Genomic DNA, 26,321 nt, shown 5'->3' with positions numbered 1-26,321 from the left:
GAATTAATTACTTCTTTCGTTGGGGGTCTTTTTCTTTCTTCCCTATGGCAGCGACTATTAAACGCACCTCATAGGGTTGTAAAACTTGTAATGGATAGTTGAAAATCCAATATCCGGTTCATATTTGTATTAACTTAGATATTCAAAAAATATAGATATTTTTTGGTCCAAAAAAAATGGGGTTTTTAAAACTATATAAAAAGGTATTCGAAAGTTAATTGGATGTTAATAAAGATATATATTTTAATATTATAAATATAAATACTTTCAAATTAAGAATCACATTAAATATTACCTATTTTTTAGGTTGATTATAAAAATATAATTAACGGAAAGAGATGGTTGCCTGGGTCTCTAGAGCCTGCATGTATGTGTTGGCGCACGTAAGCATCTCTCTGGACGGGATTTTCACCTTTCCATGGGACAGCACAATACTTGCGTGTGCTTTTGTGTCTAGTCAGAGTTTACAGGAGCCACATGGGCCATGCAACCAAAGTTTTCTTTTCCCCTATAATTAAATAATAGTATTATGAATATTATTTTTTAATATTAAAATGTTTTTATTAAATTCGTGATATATTAAAATAAATTAAATGAAATAAAAAGATTCATGAAGACATCTATGTAATTTTAAATATATCACTTCAACATCAACCCTAGTGAGGTCGTGGACTCAACCCTTTACCTTCTCGTCTTTTCGAATTCTTGCCTTTTCCAGTTCTCCACCGCTCCATGTAAGCAATAAGGCTGCAGCGCTGCTTTCTCCAGACCTCGACTCCACTCTCTAGTCTCCAGATTTTCCACTAGGGATGTAAATGGATAATTGAAAATATGTATTTGATTCATGTCTATATCTATTTAGAGAAAATTCATATTCGAAAAATTGGTTTCCAAAAACTATTTGAATCCATTTGAAAGCTAATCAAATGCCTATCGGATAATGCTATATTCAATTCAAATTTGATCTGTTTAGAATGTATGTATTAGAGATAAGGGTGTAAACCGATTTGGTTCTTAGTCGGGGTGAATGGACTTAAATCAAAATCAAAATCAAATCAAATAGAATTTTTATTTTATTCTAAATTTCCAAATTGAAACTGATTAATTAATTATTCAGTTATGGCAAGCACTGTTACAACGAGCTTGCAACAGCCGCAGCTCCCCCACCGGCCTAACATGCTTCTGATTCCACCCCACTAATGAAGAACTTATTGTTCGCTGGTCGCTACTTGAAGAAGGTGGCTTCTTCAATTCTTTATCCCTCTCGTTACTTTCATTGTCAAGGTCAATCTCTGCAAGTTCGATCCATGGGAGCTCTTAGCTGAATTATATGAGTGTTGGGGTTAAAGCCCATCATGCCCAATAAATTCTAATAGTTAAAATCTGGAAATGGGTCAACCCATGTCTGGTTATGAGTTGGACACGAACCTATTTTGGGTTTGACTTGATTATGAGCCGGTTTGAATCTATTTTGGGTTTATTGACATAAGCAGTAATTTATATCAGCTTTTATTGTATAATTTAAGAATTGTTTGAAATTATATAAGGGAAAAGTTTTCATACATACGTGTATGTGAGAAGGTGGGAGTTTCAAGGCATTAATTAATGGGTGGAAATTTATGATTTTTTCAACTCTTTGTGAGAGACCCTCTCACATACACGGCTTACACAGCCATGTATGAAAACTTTTTCCATTATATAATTAGGAAAATGATATGAAAATTACAAGTTTAGCCTTGTTTTGCATTGGTTTTTTTTTTTGATAGAACTTGTTTTGCATTGGTTAAAACCAAATTACCCATTTACCTTAGGCCCATTTTATAAGACCTTCTGAATATTAGATGGATAGTTCATTAAAATGTTTTTACAAGTAATTGTAATTATTATTTTACATGATTGATGTGTATGCCTATGTTTTCGTATTGTGAGGTAGTTTACAATTTTACGTGTTACTTGATGCATGTGATGTATGGAAGTTAATTATAGCATGTCATGTGTATGTCGTGTAGTGCATTATTTTTTAGTGAATACTCTTCCTTACCCTCAACTTTAAATGCAAGTATGATACGAGAACCTTTAAGCGGTGAGGGTCTCGTGGCCTCCTTATTAATGGTGGGTCTGGGGACCTCCTTCAGGGCTCTTGGGGAATTCCAACAAGCCAATACTTGAATTTGATTGGTAGGTTTCTCACTCCCATCTCCAGTGTGATAAAGAGCAGACATGGCAGGTATGATTTGGCCCTTCATGTGGGTATTATCCCAAAGCAATTCACTCTTAGGAGAAAGGTAAGTACTTGATTTAAGTGTTTAGAAATTCCTACGGGCAAAACTAACACTCAAGTGGCCAATTATATAGGAGTTTATTTTTTCTATGAAGAGAATTGACAGCAAAGGACATGTACAATTAACTTCGAAATGACAACTTGTGCATGTTAAGGGCTTGGTAGATTCCGATACATTTTTCGGGCTATGAGGGAAGCCAAAATTGTGTGAGACCATTGAATCATGTTGCACTTGTTCGTTATTTTGTGTTTAATGGTTATAATCGCATTTTAATTTACTTGTACATTGTTGTTAGACTTTCCTACGTCGTCCAGTATAACAAACAACATTGTTATTAATTCATTATTGAACGATAATAAACTGGCCAGCACAAATTATATTGTATGGAAGAGAAAGCCTATGCTTGTCTTGAGAGATGAAAAGATTCACATTGTGCTCACATCGTGTATACCTCCCCTACCTCACACTATTGTTATTGATAGTGAAGATTTTTTTCATCGAGGAGATTTTTAAATAAAAGGACACTCTTGGGACCAGTTACATACTTAGTTCTATTGACAAAAGCCTTCAAAGTTCATATGATGACTTTGATACTACAAATGAGCATATGAAGCACCATGGGGAAACTTTTGGCAAGCAGGATCGTTTTGCTAGCCAGAAAATCTCTCCGGCACTTGATACAACCAAAATATCTAAAGGAACATCGATCCTAGACCATATGATGATGATGAATAAATACTTTCAGGATCTTGAGTCATTCGGTACATTATTTGATCTACAATTCAAGATTGAGATCATCTTTACATCTCTACTTAATTCCTATAGTTCTTTTATTATTAATTTCCACAAGAATAAGGTGGAGATATGCAACTTAACTGAACTTACAAATATGCTTTTTGAAGCAGAGACCAATACTATTAAAAAGCAAAAGGCAGTAGTAACTCTTGTCACAAAGAAACATTATCATTCCAAAGAAACATTATCATTCCTCTAAGGGTAAGTAGAATAAAACTGGTAGAACGCGGAAGTTTAGGGCCAAGAGAAAAAAAAGGAACTCTTTTTATCGTCTAAAGTCCGGTGCAACCTATAAGGTGCATTTGATTTTTATCCTCCCAATTTGCACCGTCTGATGCACCACGTGGGTGCACTGAGCGGTGCACCGGACTTGAAAGGATAAAGATCCCTTACTATTCATCCTACCTTCTGATGTGAAGGAGATATCAGACGAGTTCTTGAACCGATTAGACCAGCCCAAGTCCACCCGGATTGGTCAGAGGTATTAAAGCAAAGTAGGACAAATTATATATCAAATCGAAGATCTCAATGAGCTCTTCAGGGGTCAGTGACCTATGGAGAGTATACGCTTTTTGGCCCTTTGGACGTGTTTCGAAGGCGAAAAAGCCCGCCAAAATTTGAAATTTGAATTTGAATTTTGGCATAATTTTGAATTTTCAATGCATTTTTTTTGAATTTCAAATTGTCTTTGACCTATTATATAAGGCCTCTTTAGAGTTTGTAATTTTCAGCTTGAAATCTATTGAAATTTGACAATTTCGTCCTTATCTTCTACCTTGTGGATTCGAAGATCGTTTGTACTAGAACAATATCTGGTCCACCTATCTTCTACTTTGTCACCTTCCTATTGTTGTTTAGTTCATAATCTATCTCGTTAAGAACATGACCTTCCACAACTTTCTAAGTAGTTCTTTGCTGGTTTTCCTTCCTCTCTGGTTGTTCCCCTCTTTCTTCCTTCATTCTTTCACATTTGTTAATGGAGACGAGAACTTGATCCACCAAGCATGCTGGCTGACAACACAAGCACCTACATGCTTAAAATATCTACAAAAATATAGAAGAAGTTATGATGCAGATCTTCATGGCCTTGCTGAGATCGCCATCCAATCTACAATCACTGAGAACGAGGCCTTTCAAACTGATGCTTCTCTTTTACAGAATTACAGCGATAACCCTAATGTGAAGCAATTCGCAAAGCACTGCTTGTCTGGAATTACTATGGTAGACGATTTGGCCTGGAAAGCACTCTTTGCTTTTGAGCATAGTGAAAATGTTGAAGCTAGAAAGTTAACAGAGAGTGCAAGAGGAATTGGATTCTATTGTTTTGACAAGTTTAATGGGCCAAACACTCTTTTCCAGATTCCTGTGGGTCTGGTGAAAACCATGCTTGATACAGAGAGACTCTTGCAAGTGTCTAGGGATTTGTTTAGTGTTCTTCATTTGAACATCAATACACTTAGCGCTTCACCCACGGAGGAGGAAGAACCCTTTCCGTTGGATCAGAATCATTAAATCTGTGACATTGAAATGAAAGCTCACCATGTGTAAAATCATGTAGTATACTGATAAAATATAGGGCGTACTCAGTGCATGAGGCACCCACCACTGTGGGGTCTGGGGAGGGTCATAATATACGCAGCCTTACCCCTACTTTCACAAAGAGGATATTTCCAGACTCAAATCCGTGACCACTTGGTCACAATGGAGCAACCTTTACCGTTGCACCAAGCCCACTCTCATTTGTTATTTTGTAAATATGGGATTTATATTTCCACCCTCCTTCTAATTATATTCTCGTGACCTAGTTGGTTGATTCAACAGAGTATTATTTCACCAGGAAAAAAAGAGTATCATTGGTAATGGGGTCTTTGTTGTCCTTGAACTTTTCCAACATGGCTAATTGCCTAGCAAGGTTACAAAATCGCTTCTTAATGGCACATCTATTGATCTAATCTGTTTAAAATGGATTTTCAATTGTATTTTTATAAATGAAACATCAAACACAGTTACTAAGGCATTTCAATCCTTCTACATGATAGGGACTTGGGTCTCATCCTCAAAAGCTAGTCTTTAAGGAGAGGGTGGCCAAGTACCTATTAACCCACCTACATCTCTTTTCATATCCGATATGCGACTATTCTTTTTACCTTATGCATGGATATCCCAACAATCTCTCCCTCTACGCGGATGACAAATGCGTAGAGCCTGAGATTCCGATCTCCCCCTCCACGTGGGAGCTGACATGGAGCCTGAGATCAAACCCCGAGAACCCTCAACCAAACAGAAATTTTCACGCCCCGACTTTGATACTACTTGATAAGGACTTGGATCTCATCCTCAAAAGCTAGCCTTTAAGGAGAGGGTGCTCAAGTACCTATTAACCCACCCACATCCTCTTTCATATCCGATGTGGGACTATTCTTTTTGCCTTATGTGTGGATATCCCAACACTACAAACCTTTGTCAATGTAGATCTGCTATTAAGATTGTGTTTGGTTGGATATAAAAAGAGTAGAAAAGAAAAAAAGAAGAATTATGGTTTGAGGTATGAGTATCGTATGCTCCAGTTTGATCATCGGGAAAGAGTGCTCAAAAAGGTCATTGACATAAGAGATATGATTTTTGGGAGAATGTTCTCTGTACCGCAGCACAGGTTGTGCCCAAACACATGGGTAGCCTGTGCAGGGGGGCAGGATGGTCATTGTGCCCATCCCTATGTGCCTGGGCGCAACCTGCGCTGTGGCACAGAGAACAGTGCCACATGATTTATAGTCTATTTTGGGAAGCAGTTTTCTCCGGGAGTGTAGCCTACACCAACACTCCCATGTGTCTATCTCTCTCCTCCTTAAAACAAGGAGGTAGATGTATCTTTTCAAATATGGAGGAGAGAGATAGACTCATGGGGGTGTTAGCATAGGCCACACTCCCGGACAAAGAACTTTCTCCCCTCTTTTTATTTATATGTATGAAAAGTGAATAAATCATCACACAATAATAAAAAAATTACAATAACAAAAAGAAAAAGGGGGAAGTGTGTGATGATTTGAAATAAAAAAGCATATGGACAAAAGTCAACAATGAAAAGAGCTCTATCATCTTTTTCGATAAGACATCTCCTGCTAAGGCATCTATCATTCACCACAAAAACAAATCCACTATTTGTTTTATGTTAAATAATACGTGGAGTAACTCCTGATATAGCAGTAAAAGCAAGAGTGTAGGTGGATTGACTCATCCAGTTCCCATTGAAATAGGATCAACACAAGAAAAAATACTTGCCATTTGTTGGTTATTAAGGGCATTTCAAAAATGTCTGAAAGAAGTTGACAATAATTTCTTTCAAAATTTAGGCATGGTTGGTTTTAGGGCACAATATCAGATCAGATATTGGTCATTTGTAAAACGAACGAATCTACCATATCAGACAATTTACCCCTGTATCTCCTCTAAAAATGATTTTTTTGGACTATTTGACCCCTTGTTTGTACCGTGTCACTGATCCAGTATAGACACAGTATCAGGAATGACTACTTGTAAAACTGGTACTATTGCCTAATACGGACGATACGATACCAATACCTCAAACCATGATTGTAGAAATACTACTTTGAAAGCCAACCACTAAATAGGAGCGACAGCGAAGCCAAGTTGTATAAAGGGGAGCAGCCCTTATAGCAATAGCAAACGGCATTGCGATGAATTTTTATTTGCTGTTGTAACTGGAGCGTTGCTGTGCACATCGTGCGGCGCAACAGCAGCCATGTGTACACAGCGAGCCCCACTGTTTACAACAACGGCCATGTGTGCATAGCGGGCCCCACTGTGCACACATGGCCGCTGCTGCGCTGCACGATGCGCACAACAATGCTCCAGTTACAGCAGCGGATACGGTGAAACTGTATGGACTAGGGCTAAAATAGTAAATTTAATTTATGGAAAATCAGGGGTTAACTTATCCGGTCGATCCATGCTGATATCGTATCGGTTTATATGTAACCGATAACCAATCCAAAACTATACACTCCCAACCTCCACAAAGCCATTAAGGCATAAACCCTTGGATCAAACTTCGGACAGGAAACTCAAAAACAGAGTGAGAAAGACAGCATACTCGCTGAGATTGAGAATCAAAAAACTCAGCAGCAGTGAGGACTGAGGACACCACACCATTAGTTGAGACTTGAGAGAAGAAGAAGACGACTATTATTGGTCCGATTTGCATTCTTTTTCTCTATCTCGCTATCAATCAATCAATCAATCGATGGAGAGGTAGGCGGACGTACTCTTTTTTTGGATTTTCTATTTTGATCATTTGTTTTTATTTTTTCTGTTGTTGCATAAGTTTAATTTTTCTCCGAGAATTGGGTTGGTGAGAGTGAAAACCCTATTTAAAGCTTTTGCTGTTGGAGTCGGTTGTCACTCCTTGATTTGTCAGTTGGTGTCGTTTCATCTCGATGCCTATAACGGAACTCATGTCACAGCGCCGCAACTCTGGCGGCAAAATCAGAGTGTCCATTGTACATTTCATGGCCGTTCTCATGCAATCTAAGCCACCTCCTTCTGGATTTTTCCATCATCGGTACAAAACTTTCTAGTCTCTGTGCTTTGGGGTAAGTTTACTCCCCAGCACTCTTTCCCCTCTCCCACTCTCTCTACTTAGCCATGTCGCTCTACTCCCTATCTATGCGCATCCTATTCTTCCGCAGCAACACCTCCAGAACAGACCCGCAGATCCTGAACAGCCCACCGTCTACCCTGGCCGTGATCATTCCGGTAGTCCCCTTTGTGATCCCCGAGTGACCTCCGTCATTGAACACTTTCGCCATCTCCCTTGCACCTCCGCCTCACACACCCTCTCTTCACTTTTCAAGAGTGAAAAGCCCATTTGTCTTCTCGTGGGGGCGAGACTTCTGTAATGATGGCGTGAGAAAAAAGGATAAAAAATCCTCTCCGGTGCTTGGATGGTGCGGGCACTGGAGCTCGACACATGGAAGATCAGACATCCAATGGTGCTGAGCTCGAGAAGAAAGAAAAAAAACTGGGTGAATCCAGCATGTACCATTGGATGAAGCATCTTTCACGTGTTAAGCTCCGACGCTTACACTGCACCGCATGGCAGATGCGGGTACCGGAGAGGATTTTAATCCAATCACTATTAACTTGGTGAATTTCAAAAAGGAAGAGGGTAATGACTACCATGCATGGTTTTAAGAATCGGGAATTGGATCGGTGAATCGGTCGACTCGGATCGATTTCAGCTGACATCGATTCCGATTTCCACCGTTCCTAATAGTTGCTTCCTGAATCGGAATCGGATCAGTCGATTCTTAGTCATTTTCTTTATAAACCATCTTGAATCGGACCGATTCATGGGCCGATTCCCGATTCCTGATTCCTGATTCCTAAACTGATTTAATTTTACCATAAAATAGCTTAGATTCTCGATTCCTAAACTGATTCAGGCCGATTCCGATCCGATTCAAATTGGAATCCTCTCTGACCGATTCTGAGTTTTAAAACCTTCCTGCCATTCCTCTGCATCCCACCCACCCATTAGCCTTATGCCCACATAAGGGCCACGCTTCCCACAGAGAACTTGATGTTGGATAAAACCTAGAAACTAAGTTTTCATACAAAAGCAACAATTCTAGCAAATACACCTAGAGGTTGTCTAGTTAGGGCTGGCAGCAACATACATAGAATGCATACATGAGATAGATAGCAAAAGAAACAAGCATTGAACAAAATAAATCCTAAGCTAAATACATTAGACTAAGCAATATTCCAATTGAGTACCATAGGGGTCAAATTCAGGCACTTAGTCAAATACTACATGCATGAACTTTCTAGATTCCCAAAATGGCAAGGCTAAACAAGAGTAGTAACAGCAGCCTGTATTCTTGTTAAGACAACATGTTCAATTTGAAGAATTTAAAGCAACAATTGATGCAGGAAAAAGAAAATTAAAAACCAAAAGTAAGGGCCGATGTACCGACTAGATTTATGGGGAATGCAAGTACCAACCAGTCTTCATACATGGCAGATTCTGTTCATATTCAGTGTGTAGCAGAAAAAAATAACAAGGCAATAGCACAAAAGGGGGGGGGGGGAGGGAGAAATATAGAGAACCTGGATAGGAGAAAAGAAGAATAAAAACTTGAGAAGGAGAAGAAGGGGAGCAGAATTCAAGAAGAAGAAGAAGAAGAGGAAGAGCAGAAATTGAGAGAGCAATCCCTCTTTTCATTCATTTTCATTCTATTCTTTTCCACTTTGCCAAAGAGGCACTAAAAGGGGAAAAAGCCAAACCGTGGGGGCTGGGATGGATGGTTACAGGAAAAGAAAATAAAATAAAGGGGGAAAGCTAACTCGTGCCGGGGGGGGGGGGGGTTTAAAAAAAAAAAGAAAAGAAAAGCCTCTCCTCACATAATCAATAAACAAAAATACCTAATAACTAGAAACTGAAATAGAAATAGAAATAGTAATAAATAGAAACCAGAAATCGGAAATCAGAAATCAGAATTACTAGGTACTGATGAAAGCTGCTGCAAGTGGGGTCCACAGTCTGTGCTTGAGCAATACGGTTACCGTGGAACTCGTCGTCAATCACATAGCCGCAGTGGATGGCGTAGCTCTGTGATGTCTCCTCTGGTATACCCTGAACCATCAATCGGATGGTATGATGTCCTCATCAGAATTCTTCTCTATTTTGACCTTAAAAAGAGGAAAGTTTCTGTACTGCCCATGCCCAGACACAAAAGGGGGATGAAATTACCACCCCACCCCCATGAAAGGTGAAAATCCCACCCCCATGATGCCAACTCACTCACTCTCGTTGGCCCCGTGCATGCATAGGGCCACACTTTCCCATAGATAACATCGACACATGCACCACGTAGTATTCCAATCAGTTGTTTTGGTCCTTAATTTCTATTCCCTGAGACTTTCTGTTCTGTCGCTGTCAATCCTTCATATTTCAATGGTCATACTGATTTTCTTCAACGTAATTGGACCGCAATATTGATTGACTTATTCCTACTCTGATTTTGAAAGTTGAATTGCAAAAACACCACCAATGTGTTTGGCAAATTATTAACTAGCCACCACAGGAAGAAGGAATAAGTCAGTTTAATAGTTAATAAAATTGCAGAAACACAGATTGCCAAAATCTCTCTTTAGCAAACGATTATGTATCCCACCAAAAGGAGGAGAAGAAGAAGCCATATAGCTCCATATGGTCACAAAAGTGCATTTTAAAGGAGGATTGTTCTTACTTCTTTTTTAAGTGCTTCTGTTCGTCCGCCCCTCTTCAAGCTTGGCCAATAAAATCGGTCCTCAACAAGGTCAAAGGTCTTATCTCAACCAAAATGACCGGCAACTCCACCAGCATGCAATTCCCAAATCAGGAAGTCTTGAAGTGAAGTCCTGGCAATGCGCAACCTACTTCCTTTGAAAAGGAAACCATCTCTAAGTAGGTAAGCTGAGTGATTTGCAGGAGAGTCTCCACTCAGGGAAGTGTAAAGCACACTAAAGTCTGGACAGGTGGGATACTGGTCCTTGACTCGCTTGAAACCTATGACCTCAACACTCATCGTGTGGAGTAGCACATTAACCCGACTCTTTGCACTCATGGGAAGGAGGGACATGTTCATCCGGCTTAATGCATCTGCTGCTATATTCTCAACACTAGGTCGATGTTTGAGTACGAAGGTGTACTCTTGGAGAAGGTCAACCTACTTAGCATGCCTTGGGTTTAATTTCTTCTGAGCATTCAAGTATTTCAGAGCCTGGTGATCGGAGAACAACACGAACTCATGAGGTAAAAGGTAATGACGCCAGTAGCGCAGAGCCTAGACTAGCACATAAAATTCCTTGTCGTACGTGGAATATCGTTGCTTAGCTTCATTAAGCTTCTCGCTAAAATAAGCAATGGGGTAACCTTCTCATCCAAGGACGCCACCTATTCCAACGCCACATGCGTCACAACTTACTTCAGAGACTTTAGAGAAATCAGGAAGACGTAGAACTGGAGATTCCATCATTAATGTCTTGATTTCAACAAAAGCCTTCGTAACACTCTTTGTCCACTTGAACTCCCCTTTTCTAATGCAATCGGTAATGGGAACCATGATGGAACTAAACCGGTAAATGAACCTCTTGTAAAAGGTAGCTAAGCCATGGAAGCTTCGTACCTTATGGATGTTAATCGGTTTTGGCCACTCTACAATCGCTTGTACTTTCTTAGGATTAACATATACTTCTTGTGCTGATACAACAAATCCCAAGAAAATGACCTGATCACTCATGAATGTGTACTTCTTCAGATTAGCAAAAAACTTCTCTTGCAGAAGTACTTGAAAGAACTGTCATAAGTGATCTAGGTGGGTAGTTTGGGATTTACTATAGATGAGACTATCATCAAAGTAAACCACCAAGAACTTATCATTGAATGGTCGTAGCACCTGATTCATTACTCTCATAAAGGTACTAGGTGCATTAGTCAAGCCAAAAGGCATGACTAACCACTCAAAGAGATCATCCTTTGTCTTGATGGCAGTCTTCCACTCATCCCCGGGTCTAACCCAAATCTGGTAGTACCCTCTCTTGAGATCAATCTTAGAAAATATTGGATGATTCAACCATCATGTCCAACATGTCATCAAGCCTAGGGATTGATACCTATACTTGATTGTGATTTTGTTGATGGCTCGGCTATCTACGTACATACGCTGTCGCCAAGTACCGTCCTTCTTAGGTGTGAGCAAGGCAGGTTCCACACAGGGGTTAAGACTCTCCCTGATGAATCCTCTTTGAAGCAATTCATTCACTTGCCGTTTAAGCTTGGCATGATACAGTAATGAGGTGAGTTTGGCAAAGAAGAACCTGGAACTAGATCAATGGTTTGTTAAATGTTACATATAAATGGTAACTCATCCGGTAATTCCTCAGAGAATAGATGCTCAAACTCTCTCAACAGAGGCTACACCTCTCTAGGGGCCTCGGTAAATTTACTAGCTAGAATACTTTGTAAGGCAACTAGAGCATGCACAACCTCGGAATCTCTACACTCAATTTCAAATTGTTTTCAGTTCATTATGTTGAGTGTTTTCTGAGGGTTTTGGTGTAGTGGTGCTTCCCTTTTTTATTCTGGAACTTTACCTCTTTGGGAGCGCTAGGGGATCAGTCTAATCTTCTTCCCTTTAAATTCAAATACATAGGGTTTAGATTTCCCATAATTGATCACATCTTGGTTATACAACAATGGTCCACCAAGGATGGTGTGGGCGACTTCCATCTCTAAAACGTTACTCCACACTTGATCATCATAACCTGCAAAGTGCAAGGGAACCAAACATCTCAATGTGATTGGAATAGTAGACTAATAGACCCAAGCAACCTTACAAGGTTTGGGCTGAGCTTCTGGTTGAGTCCCATTCGAGTGACGGCACTCTGGGCAACCACATTCATACAGCTACTGCTGTCAATGGCGACACGACAGTTCTTGCGCTAGTGGCAGGTGTAAGTGATAAAGATGTTGGTCCATCGCCAATCATCACTGCCCTTAGGTTGCGAGACTATATATTGCATAACACCAAGTCTGGAGGCATCAATCTCCTCAACCTCCTCATCTGACATGGTCTCATAAGGCCTATGGTTCTTATACTCATTCTCCTGAGTATCTCATAATCCTCATGGTCTTGTCCTTCCATATAAAGATTTCTATTGGGACATTCTCTGACAAAGTGTCCAAATCCCTTGCATTTGAAACATTGTTGCTTGCCATTCTTTTTGGGTACCTCTCCCAAGAGGCCTTTACCCAGATTGTTGTCAAATTGACGTCGAGGGTTAACGGGTGGCTTTGGAAGAGTAGAGGGACTTTGGATTGGTTTCCGGTAACTAGACTCCCCCGGCTTGGAAAACAATCTTCTTTTGGGAGGTGTTTCTCAAGGACCATTCTAATTCGTGAGCTGTATGGAAAGCTTGTGGAACATCTCTCACTAGTGCCGTGCGTAAGTGGATGTCATAGTTAAGTCTCGTAAGGAACCTAGAAAGTGTCTGCTTGACATCCTCACGAGTCCGGCTTCGGATTTTCAATTCATTGAATTTAGTCATGGGTTCAATCACTGATACTTTCCCTTTCTTCAGGGTGTTCATGTCTTTCAATAATTGCAGCCTATATGTGATAGGCAAGAAGTCCCTTTTGAGTCTCTCTTGGATCTCAACCCAAGTTGAGACAGTTTCATGTCCTAGACTCATTTCCTGATACTCTAACTCAGTCTAAAAGTCTTGGGCAGGTCTAGTAAGCTTCATTTTAGCAAACCTGAAGCGGAGCTCTTCAGACGTATGATAGAAGTCAAAGTACCTATCCATCTGTCTAATCCAATTGAGCAGGACCTTGGTCCTCGACCTCTACCTCAACCACGTCCACTGCCTAAGAAGTTATCCCCCATTCTGTTATAACCATCAAAGTAATTATGTCGCCCTTGATAGTCATGGTTCTCCACATCGGGAGTGGGAGTCCCTAACCTACGTCTAATGCCTTGAGTATCACGGCCACGTTACCCTTCAGGGTTTAGGACAGATGTCTCTATGGCTACAAGCCTTGCCGTGATGGCTTGGACAGTTTGGTCAATGGCTTGGATGCTAGCAGTTTGTGTTCTACGGTCTGTCCTACTAGCAATCAACTCTTCATGAGCAGCCCTAAGCAATTCCTGGTTAGCTTGGAAGGTTTTCAAGGTCTCTTCATTCTGTTGAAGTAACCTAGCCCACTGCTTAGGCGACATCGGGGTATTGAGAGTAGTAGACATGATATGGTAATCACGATCACTACGTAAAGGCATGCAATGGGATTGAACTCACTGATAGAACCTAAAACCAGCAGCAACTAGACATGGGAAACCGTGCTCTGATACTAAAATTGATGTAGGATAAAACCTAGAGACTACATTTTCCTACAAAGGCAACAATTCTAGGTTAAGGTAGGTTCCAAATACACCTAGAGGTTGTCTAGTTAGGGCTGGCAGCAACATATATAGAATGCATACATGAGATAGACAGCAAAAGAAACAAGCATTGAACAATATAAATCCTAGGCTAAATACATTAGACTAAGCAATATTCCAATTGAGTACCATAGAGGTCAAATTCAGGCAGCAGTTAGTCAAATACTACATGCATGAACTTTCTAGATTCCCAAAATGGCAAGGCTAAACAAGAGTAGTAAACTAGTAGTAGCATCCTATATTCTTGTTAAGACAGCAACAATTGATGCAGGAAAAAAAAACTGAAAACCAATAGTAATACTGGCCAGATTTATGGGGAATGCAAGTACCAACCAGTCTTCATACATGGCAGCTTTTGTTCATATTCAGTGTAGCAGAAAAAAACAACAAGACAACAGTACACAGGGTGGGGGGGGGGGGAAGGGATAAATATAGAGAACCTGGAAGAGGAGAATAGAAGAAGAAACAGAAGAAGAATAAGACCTCGAGAAGGAGAAGAAGGGGAGCAGAATTCTAGCAGAAGAAGAAGGAGAGAGAGGGGGACCACTTTGTCAAAGAGGCACTAAAAGGGGAAACAAGTCAGACCGTGGGGGCTGGGGTGGGTGGTTACAGGAGGTAATTAGCTCTTTTCGTTCATTTTTCCACTTTGCCAAAGAGGTACTAAAAGGGGAAATAAGCCAAGCTGTGGGGGCTGGGGTGGGTGGTTACAGGAGGTAGTTATAACTAACTCTAAAAGAAAAGAAAATAAAATAAAGGGGGAAATCTAAATTGTTGGGCGGGATAATGTAGTCCTAGGTAGGAGTAATCCCACTAGGAACCAGGGAATGGATCTCTTAACAAGGGCCGATTGGGACACTTAGGCTAATTAGGGAATTAGGGTTATGGTTAGGTTTCACTTAGGTTTTATTTGGTAATGATGTGCAGAATTTTATGAGTCTAATGGTATAAGTTGGATCAAATTTGGTTGAGGTTGGAATTCTAGGTTTTGGGTAGGATGCCTTATGAAAATGGACTGTTGTAAGATCTAGGTTTAGGGCATTTTAGGAAAGAGGTTTATAGGGTATTAATGGGCGTGTCTAGGGGATTATTTTGGTATAAAGAAGTTAGGGTTTGGATGAGTTACAAAATTCTGCAATTTAGGCGACTGGATTTAGGGTTTTGGGGTTCTAATGGATCTATGGATTAATGGAAGGGGTGATAATAGGAGTAGATGGAGCTTAGGTTAGAGGATTAGAAGAAGAAGGTTAAATGCTGAATTAATAAACTACTTACTTGAAAGATTAAATCTTCAATGGTAGTAGCTTTGAAGAACTAGAAGAAGGACCTCCCGATCTACAAGATGCAAGAAGTCGATCGGAGTCCACCAATCCCTTCACCTTGATATTACCCACAAGGTAGCCTTGATATTACTCACAAGGTTCACTCAACAGAGAAGCAGAGAAGCCTGCGGCAAAGAAACAAAAGCTTTTCATTAATCAAATTCGTGTCCAATGCCGGCCTCCCTTACAAACTTATATAAAGACTCAAAAATGACTTAGACACTAAAAAAAATGGCTCTAACCTTATCCCTAACCTATTAGTGCAACTTAAACCGACTAGAAACTCAAATAGACTCAAAATAGAGTCCTAATGACTTAAAACAACTTAAACTACTTAAAATAAAGAAGATTCCCAAGAGCAATAGGATATAAGAACCTCTTAGCCAATAAGGATCACTTCACTTAAATTGGACCAATTGAACCAATTGGATGCAACCAATTTAAACCGGTTCAATTAAAAACATAAAATAAAAACTAAGTATCGGCTAATCCCGTATGCAACCTATATACCCCTATTTCGCCCACACAAAGTGGCCTAATACATGAAAACCCTTGGGAACAAAGGCTCAACATATATGTATCTCAACCCTACACTTATTCCCAATGAAATAAGCCCTATTTGATGATGAATCTGCATCAGGGGAGTACAGTCATAAAAAAAGAAAAGAAAAGAAAAGCCTCTCCTCACATAACCAATAAATAGATATACCTTATAACTACAAACTGAAATAGAAATAGAAATAGTAATACATAGAAATCAGAAATCAGAATCACTAGCTAATAATGAAAGCTGCTGCAAGTGGGGTCCACAGGCTTTGCTTGAGCAATACGGTAACCGCGGAACTCGTCGTCAATCCAGAAGCAGTGGACGACTGAGCTCTGCGACGTCTCCTCTGGTATACTCTGAACCCTCGATGGGATGGTATGATGTTCTCATCAGAACTCTTCTCTATTTTGACCTTAAAAAGAGAAAGTTCTCTATGAGGGAGTGTAGCTCTCATGCCCAGACACAGGAGGGGGATGAAATGACCACCCCGCCCCCATGAAAGGTGAAAATCCCACCCCCATAATGCCAACTCATGCACTCTTGTTGGCCCTACACATGCGCAGGGCCATGCTTTCCCATAGATAACATCGACACATGCATCACATAGTGTTCCAATCAGTTGTTTTGGTCCTTAATTTCCATTCCCTGAGACTTTCTGTTCTGTCGCTGTCAATCCTTCATATACTTCAATGGGCATACTGATTTTCTTCAACGTAATTGAACCGCAATATTGATTGACTTATTCCTACTCTGTTTTTGAAAGTTGAATTGCAAAAACACCACCAATGTGTCAGGCCAATTATTAACTCACCACCACAGGAAGAAGGAATAAGTCAGTTTAATAGTTAATAAAATTGCAGAAACACAGATAGCCAGCATCTCTCTAGCAAACGATTATATATCCCACCAAAAGAAGAAGAAGAAGAAGCATATAGCTCCATATGGCCACAAAAGTGCATTTCAAAAGATTGTTCTTACTTCTTTCTTCCGTGCTTCTGTTAGGACAGTACTGTACTGCACAATCTGTCTATATGCTTCACAACTGCTTAGGAGGAAATTACACTGCCAATAGCACATACCAAACCAACCTCAACCTCCTCCTCTCTTCACTATCCTCTAATGCCACAATCGATTCTGGATTCTATAACACCACCACCGGCCAGAATGCCGACAAAGTTTATGGTCTCTTCCTTTGTAGAGGTGATGTTACCCCAAAAATCTGTAGTAGATGCATTGAGGTAGCCAGGTATGATGTTAGGCAACGTTGTCCCACTGCAAAAGAGGCCATAATATGGTATGAGTGGTGTACGTTACGATACCCAAATCGGTCTGTATTCTCAGTTATGGAACAAGATCCGGGAGATTCTGTGTATAATAAAAACATTGTCTCCAATTCGGTTCAGTTTGATCAGACATTGGGGGATTTGTTGAGTGACCTTGTGAGTCAGGCCGTGTGAACGGGCTCATCTTCTACCCGGAAGTACTTTGCAGTCAATAACGCAAACTTTACAAGCCTTGAGAAGATATACGGGCTAGTGCAGTGCACTCCTGATTTAGCACAGTCTGATTGCAACAGATGCCTAGTTGGGGCTGTGGGTAGTATTTCAAACTGTTGCAATGGGACCAGAAGGCAAGGTGGGAGGATTCATGGACCGAGCTGTTTTGTAAGGTATGAGCTCAACGATCCTTTCTATCAAACATCGGCCGTTTCGTTGCCTCCATCAATGACCCCAACTATTGGCACTGGAGGTACGTGTATATATATTATATATAGGATTTTATTTAAGTAATATGCTAGCATAGTTAGGCCTTGTAAAGAGATGCATAGCTTAGGCCTTGTAATGAGTATATATGGCTTTGAATAGAGTTGGTTGAAGGGTAAATTAAAGATCTGTGTAGCCGACCCATGTAGTTGGGATAAAGCTAAGTTGAGTTGAGGTAATATACTTCCCCAATAAATTTTTTTTTTGGGTCTAATCTGCATGTTCTATTCATATCATTAGGCAATAGATATCTTAAAGAATTATTAATTTGAATTTTCTTGATGACCATAACAACAAATATGAAGTAGTTTTGGTTCAATCTTGAGTTCTTGACTCATGAACTTGGTCAATGATGATAATTCTCGATTTAATGTGATCGATCAATCTTCTTTTGATTGGTCTGGCCAATCAATCATATTTTTATGTTGGAAGCAAAATTTGATTATTTCATAAATTTTTAGGGGTGATAGTAACAAGGTCTACATGGACCTCCTATGAACAAATATATATGGAATCCTGCTGCACCAATCAGGGGGTTTTGGTCACTAATTGTGGGGTAGGTAGAGGAGGTTGATTATTAGCAAGCATGCATACAACTGCATATGTATCTCTAGAATGTTAGTTTTGAACAATTCTATGATTATCTCAATCTTCATTACAATCTACTTCGTAAAGATGTTAAGAATATTACTAATAAATTAACATGATCTTCAATTTAGATTGAAAATTATGTCTTCAACAACTTGGCCCAGTCCATTATAACTATGAAGGTTCCTGATTTGTTTGTTTGATGAGTCAGGTACTGATGCAAATAGAGGGAGAAATTCATCTGTTATTATCATTGTTGTTGTTGTTGTCGGAACATTTACTGCAGTTATACTTGTATCCATCCTCTATCTACGTTCTCGAAGGAGGAAGCTGAAGCACAAATTTCATGGTAAGGAGCCATGCACATTCATAAAGGCATCAATGACAATAGAAATTTGCATTGAACTGTAAAATACAATTCAAACCACCCGAGGGTGCATCTATATTCATTGAATCACATTTGTTTAGGAAATATTTACTTGTGAGATTTACATATTCTGTTTAGATAAAGATGATCAGGATGAGATTATAAGTGCCAACTACTTACAATTCAACATTGATACAATAAAAGCTGCTACAAACAATTTCTCTGATGCAAATAAGCTTGGACAAGGAGGATTTGGGGCTGTTTACAAGATACCAAGTCTTTGCATTACCTCTAGATATGTTACTTTTCAGTATGTAATGTTAGGTTTCAAATAATTGAAGGTGATTTAAATTCAACATAGATGAAGATACACTTTTTTAAATCTTCTAAAGTATGTTATATATACTCAGGGTAAGCTTTTGGATGGACAAATAGTGGCAGTGAAGAGGCTCTCAAGAAATTCTGGACAGGGTGAAATTGAATTTAAGAACGAGGTTATATTATTGGCCAAGTTGCAGCACAGGAATCTTGTTAGGCTCCTTGGCTTTTGCTTGAAAGGAGAGGAAAAGCTGCTCATCTATGAATTCGTGCCAAATACAAGTCTTGATTAATTTATTTTTGGTTTGACTCTGTTCCTTCTATATTTGAACTTGTATCCGTTAGTGTGCCTAGCTGAACAAAATTACCTTCATATTTATAAATGGAATCAGAATACCAAGTGTTCCCATCGGACTCTGCCCGGATGACGTGGACTGCCTGCAAACGGGTAAGAGCACTGAAGAGACCCAGAGCAGACTCCGAGGGGGGGACTCTCCGTTGCTTTAGTCAGACCGTGCAACAAATAAATTTGTAAAGGGAGTATGAAGAGAGATTATGTTCGAGAGATTATGAATGGATCGTACCTTGGGCCTCCCTTTGTCATATAAAGGAAGGGCAATTGCTGAGGTGGTTGCAGGGACGGTTGTCTGGTCCTTGCGGCAGTTGGCGTCCTTTCGTGCTTGGGGAGATTTGGATATTACCGGTACATGACAAAATGGGTGTAATCCTTCCCTTGATTTGGGGAATGTGCCCTATAGTGGGGAGTTGGTTGCTGCACGAAGTTCGAGTTTGCCTGGGCCATGATGTCTATGAGTTTGTCCCTAACGGTTCCCTCCAGCCATGCCTGGACTCCTGTATTGATTGGTCTTCATCCACATGTCATTCGCCCATTGAGTGGTTATTTTTATGTACATCATATGCCACCCACTCCCTTGGACACAAAATGAGTGCAAGGGAGTTAAGTTTTTTTTTTTGAACCAAGATTTTGGTCGGTTCTTGGTTGCATTGGGGTTTTGGTCAGTCCCTGGTTGCTTTGAGGTTTTGGTCGGCTAGGACCTTAGTTTGCTCAGTCCATTTTAGTCGGCCACAGGCATGAGCACTCTTGGCCCTGTTGGCTTAAGTGCCATGCACTTTGGTTAGGTTTGCTCGGCTTGGATGCCGTGCACCTCGGGTAGGTAATGTAGTTCTAGATTGGTAGGCGACCAACTAGAAGCCAATAACTAGGATCTGTTATGAATAATAACTCGGGTAGGTCAAAAATTGGTATTTTGGTCAAATTTGGATTAGGGTTTAATGGATCCTAGGGTTTGATGGTAGAGTTAGTGTAAGATGATGTAGGGGAGTCTTCCAGTGAAGGTTACGTTAAGTTTTAATGGAGGGAAGTGTGCTGGAACGAATTGGCAGCAAGGTTAGAGTTAGGGTTTTGGGTTTTTGAAAAATGAAAACAGAAGAAGATGGATTTCTAGGGTTTAGGATGGTCAATTTGGGATGGGACTTGGATCGAGTGTTCCTAGGTATAGGAGGAGAATTTGATTAGGTTATGGTGTGATTTGGATGGCTGGTTTGGTCTAGACAGAGTTTAGGTCTTGGAAAATTGAAAATAAAAGGGTGAATCTAGGGTTTGGGTGTATGGAGGATTAGAAGAAGAATGACCAAGGTTAGGGATGATTCAAACTTACTATGTTGAAGAAGTACTTCGATTGTAACTTGTTTGAATGGAAGATCCTTGAAAAATCAGAACTTGAACCTGAACTTGAATGTAACAACAATGGAGAAGAAGAGCAACAAAAAAACTTTTCATTAATATAAAAAATTCGTGTCTAGTGCATGCCCCCCTTACGACCTTATATAAAAGACTCAAAAATAGACTCCTATACTAAAAAGGAAAGGCCTAACCCAATTCTAAACCTATTAGGTAACCTAAACTGACTAGAAAACTGAAATAGACTCAAAATAGAATCCTAATCTAGCCCAACTTACAAAATAATTAAATAGTCACATGACCACTCAACCAAGTCACATAATCACTTAAGTGATCACTTGACCACTAAAAGAGAAATCTACTAACTAATCCGGCATGTAACCTTATTACCCATAGTTTGGGTCCATAAAAGTGACCTATTACATTGGAAACCCATGGGATCAAAGGCCCAACATGTATATAACACAACCCTAGACTTATTCCCATTAAAATAAGCCTCTTTTGGTGATGTATCTGCATTAGTAGGTTTGCTCGGCTTGGATGCCGTGCACCTTGGTTAAGTTTGCTCGGCTTAGATGCCGTGCACCTCGGTTAGGTTTGTTTGGCTTGGATGTCGTGCACTTCGGTTAGGTTTGCTCAGCTTGGATGTCGTGCACCTCGATTAGGTTTGCTCGACTTTGGTGTCATGCATCTCGGTTAAGTTTACTCGACTTGGATGCCGTGCACCTCAATTAGGTTTGCTCGGCCTTGTTGCCGTGCATCTTGGTTAAGTTTGCTCGGCTTCGACGCCGTGCATCCTCGGCCAGGTTTGCTCGGCTTTGGTGCCGTGCATCCTCGGTCAGGATTTGCTCAGCTTTGGTGCTGTGCATCCTCGATAGGTTATACTCGGCTTTGGTGCCGTGCATTCTCAGCCAGGTTTGCTTGGGTTTGGTGTCGTGCATCCTCGGTTAAGTTTTGCCCGCTTTGGTGCCATGCATCCTCGGTAGGTTATGCTTGGCTTAGGTGTTATGCATCCTCGACCAGATTTGCTCAGCTTTGGTGCCATGCATCTTCGGTTAGGTTTTGCTCGGCTTGGTGCCATGCATCCTCGGTAGGTTACGAGCGGCTTTGGTGTTTTATCCAAGCAAAATTGATCGAGGAAACCGATCTCAACCTTCGAGGTATCTAATTACTGTTGCCGCCATCTGCTGTCCTCCTTTGATAAAATTCAGGGACACGTCAGCTTTTTGCCTCGGGGATTCAAAAGGTTTTGCCTTGAGGAGACAAACGTCGCCTACCCTGCCATTGCGAGGTGGGGGCTTACTTGGATGCTTCACTCAAAAAACTGTGTCTCTTATTTGCTCGGAGGTGTTTTGATCGGTTGATCATCTTCGCTTTTCATTGGTCGATCGTCGTTCAACTACCCTTTTGTTAACAAAAAGTTTCGTTTGCTTTCTTCGATTCATGATGTCTCCTTTAAACCTTACTCAAAGTGGTAGTAAGAGCTTGTCTTCGGACGGGTTGTCTTTATCCTTCATCCCATTCGTCGTCCTAAAATCCTACTCGACAAAATAGTGGGTCAGAGCACCTCGATTCAATTCCAGGAGGTTGGTGTTGACGAGGCAACCTTCTTTAAGGACATTTCCGATGCCTCCACCCTGGCCGATCCTGCCTTCCCGGTCGGTACTCTAAATGAGGTCAGTAGCCTGTCCCCTTAAGCACTTGAGCACATTAGGGTGGTGTATGCCATCCCAGATTCCTTCCAAGTTAGACTTCCCGAGGAGGCCGAGAAGACTAGCTTTAGGAACTTTAATGAGGTATGTCTGTACGAGGACCATTTCAAAGCTGGTCTCCAATTTCCTTTTCACGAAATTTAACCTAAGAGTTGATCGAGCTTATTAGTGCGAAAAGGTCTACAACGCAAAATCCCGGGAAAATGCGAGTTGAGGTTTCTCGATCTCCAATCCTACTAAAAGAAGTCGACTTTCAGAATGGAGATAGGGAGGAGCAAGCATTAAGAAATCTTTCGCCATTATGGTGTCATCCCCGCTCAACTAGCACTGAACTTATATAGGATCGTATCAATTTTTATTGTCATTTTTAAACGGTTCGGTAGGCCAATTACCCTTAAGAATGATCCTATCAATTGCGTTATATTCTACCCTCATCCGGGTGGAGATGGATGGTTCTATTTCCGTCAAAGGAAAAACGTGACACTGATAGACAAGGTCTTATCTTTGATCCATGAGTGGAAGACCAAGTTTTTCTTTGTGAAAGGCAGAGGAAATATTTCCCTTCAATACCGTCAGTGCCCAACCAGCGTTCTGCTAACGAGCCTCTCAAACTCAGTACGGCTGATGCAGAGTCTCTGAGAATGATCAAAGCTGGGAGGTTCCCAGCTATTCGGTATAAGAGCCTGGAGGAGGAGTCTTTTCTCATCAAATACGGGCTCAGCCCTGGTGAGCTACTAGATTTGAAATGCTAAGTTTTTGTTCAGGTTTGATGAGTGATTCTAAATTTCTGTTCTTCCTCCTTGAAGTGAGCATGGACCCTCACGAATTCGCCTAGGTGATAACTGAGCAGAATGCTGAGAGGAAACGGCAAGAACAGGAGCAACAGAAGGAAAAGAAGAGGGTGGCTGAGCCTTCAAGTGAGAAGGGCAAGCAGAAGAAAGCCGTGTCTACTGGGGCGAGGGGACTGTCGTTCAGGCCCTTAGGGATGTCCAGAACCTCCCGACCGAGGATGGGCACGGTTTGCATGAGGAAGAGGCTGCCCGAATGGGTCAGCATACTCCTCAGACCCCCTGTGATGTTGTTCCCTTCGCCCCTGCTTGGGCGATATAGGCCGACGAGAGTGTGATGGCGAGCTCGCATGTGGCGAGAAAATATCTCTGTGGCGGTCGGCTTCCCAAAGATGCCCAGCGGCTTCGAAATGCACCGAACAGGAAATTGGCAGCCTCTACCTATGTTGCCATAGCCTCAGTAAGTGTGGTCTTCAGGTACCTTTTCCTCTTGACTGGCTTTAGTCATATTCTAAACTTCTGGTGTGCAGGCTGCCCTTTACACCTCCGAGGTGACTACTCAGTTGGAGGAGGTCGCGGGCCTGTATAGTGATGCCAACGAGGTTGTGGAGCGACTGAAGAAGGAGAAGGCTGAGTTCCAAAAAGCCTTGAAGGAGAAAGATGATAGCCTTGAAGGCTGAGTTCTACTTGATGGCCTGCGTTAGGTCCCAGAGCTGCTGTTGTAGGGCATTAAATTGAGCTTGGGTTACTGGAGATTGCAGATCAGGCTGCTCCATACCCGGACAGGCTTGGTTACATCTGCGATAAGTTCGTTGAGTACCTCAGCTTTGGCTCCTACTACCATGGTTTGCATTGTGGGGAGCCGCCGGAGGAATCCGTTGTGAATTAGGAGAGCTTTGCTCCAAAGGTTGAACCCCCTGACTGCGCTCAAGGGCGTTCTGATTTTCTTCGTTCTGGTTTGTGGCTGCTGTGAGTGCTCCACTTGTCATTGTCATTGTCAATTATTCTTACTCTCTCTGTGGTTTCCGACAGATGGCGGCAATCTGTTGCCATCAGAATCTGCCCGGATGATGTGGACTGCTGCAAAAGGGTAAGAGCACTGAAGAGACCTAGAGCGGACTCAGAGGGGGGACTCTCCGGCGCTTAAGTCAGACCTGTGCAACAAATAAATTTGTAGGAAAGTTCGAGAGATTGTGAATGAATCGTACCTTGCCCCCCCCCCCCCCCCTTTGCTATATAAAGGAAGGGTAGTTGCTGAGGCCGTTGCAGGGAAGTTGTTGGGTCCTTGCGGCAGTTGGGGTCCTTTCGTGCTTGGGGAGATTAGATATTACTGGTACGTGACAGAATGGGGGTTGTCCTTCCCTTGATTTGGGAAATGTGCCCTGTAGTGGGGAGTTGGTTGTTGCACTGGCCATGGTGTCTAAGAGTCCATTCCCTAGCGGTTCCCTCCAGCTATGCCTCGACTCTTATATTGATTGGTCTTTGTCCACGTGTCATTCGCCCATTGAGTGGTTACTTTTATGTACATCACCAAGGAATTAGGATTTTTTGGTCGGAGGAAGGTACCTCAAAATTTTTTGTGCAATGTAAGATTCAATTTTCTTCTTACTGAAAAGAAAACTTCTGCGATGAAAAATTTACCTTCTAAATACAATCATCCACCTATATAGTAACCTTGAAGCATTATTATGTGATTCTTATAATACTTTCTTGTTTGCAGTAGTTGTCTTTCAAAATTTTTAATTTGATGAGCAGATACTGCATGATTTGAGTGAACTTATTACTTCTTTTGGGATCATGGATATGTAGATCCAGTCAAATGTTCACAATTGGATTGGGAAGAGCGTTACAAAATTATTGAAGGGATTGCTCGAGGGCTTCTTTATCTTCATGAAGATTCTAGATTGAAGATTATTCATCGTGATCTAAAAGCCAGCAATATTTTGTTAGATGAGGAGATGAATCCAAAAATTGCAGATTTTGGCATGGCAAGGCTCTTTGGAGTTGACCAAACTCAAGCCAGTACTAGTAGGGTTGTTGGAACATGGTAAGTTCACACTCTATGAGCCCATGGATTGCACCTTCTGTTGAAGAATTTTTTAATAATCCTTCTGGTTACTATTGAAGTGAGTGAAAAAGGCAAGAGTGAATTAAAACTCTCTCTCTTCTTTCCCCCCCCCCCCTTTACTGCTTACAACTGAAATTTTATTTTTCTACTCTAATTTCACTTCAGTTCCCACACAAACAATTAATTTATTTCATTTCACTCACTTCCCCTCTAACAAACAGGACCTAAATGTTTCACTCATAAGCCTGTCTTTATTGACTTCAACCAAGAGAAGTTGAGAATATTTGGTTAAAAGGATCATAAATTTGATTTGAACAGGAATTCTTATCTTTTATACTTCTCACTAATATTATGAATACTCCTCTAACTTGAAACTAATTATACTGAGATATGGAATGCAGTGGATATATGGCGCCAGAGTACATAACGCAAGGGAAATTCTCAGTTAAGACAGATGTGTTTAGTTTTGGAGTCTTGCTTCTAGAGATCGTGACTGGTCAGAGAAGCAACAATTTCAATCAATCAAGGAGCTCCGAGGACCTTCTCAGCTATGTAAGTAGGAACACTTCTCAACTCTTGACCATAGTTTAATTAATTTTTTAGTTACACATGTCTGTTGATATATTGTTGTAGGCATGGAGAAAATGGACAGAGGGTACAGCTTTGGCATTGATAGATCCAATTTTAAGAGAAAACTGTAATAGGTCTGAAGTGATTAGATGCATTCACATTGGACTATCATGTGTTCAAGAAAATGTATCTAACAGACCCACCATGGACTCTATTATTCTCATGCTCAGTAGATACTCTGCAAATCTCCCATTGCCTTCGCCACCAGCCTTTGTAATGGATAACAATATCGAGTCAGATGAACCTTCCATGGGAAATGATTCAAGGGTAACTAAGTCAGCAACAAAGTCGATAAATGAAGTGTCAATTACCGAGTTATCTGCTCGATAGTGTTGGTGAAGGAAGAACATTACTACTAGGTGTCTGGTTTCGCTTGGATGTTTTGATTCACAAGACTCGAGTTACTAGTATGTGAAGGGGAAGCAAATTGAAATTTAAGTGC

General features: G+C 40.9%; 1 pseudogene; it reads left to right on the top strand.

Moving 5' to 3' along the window:
- Window positions 1–338: 338 nt before the first annotated feature.
- LOC122665576 lies at window positions 339–26,321 on the top strand (annotated as a pseudogene).

The sequence above is a fragment of the Telopea speciosissima genome, chromosome 1, assembly GCF_018873765.1.
Source record: "Telopea speciosissima isolate NSW1024214 ecotype Mountain lineage chromosome 1, Tspe_v1, whole genome shotgun sequence".
Classification (NCBI taxonomy): Eukaryota; Viridiplantae; Streptophyta; class Magnoliopsida; order Proteales; family Proteaceae; genus Telopea; species Telopea speciosissima.
Note: the sequence above shows the minus strand (reverse complement) of the source record. Positions and strands in the feature narration are given on the sequence as shown.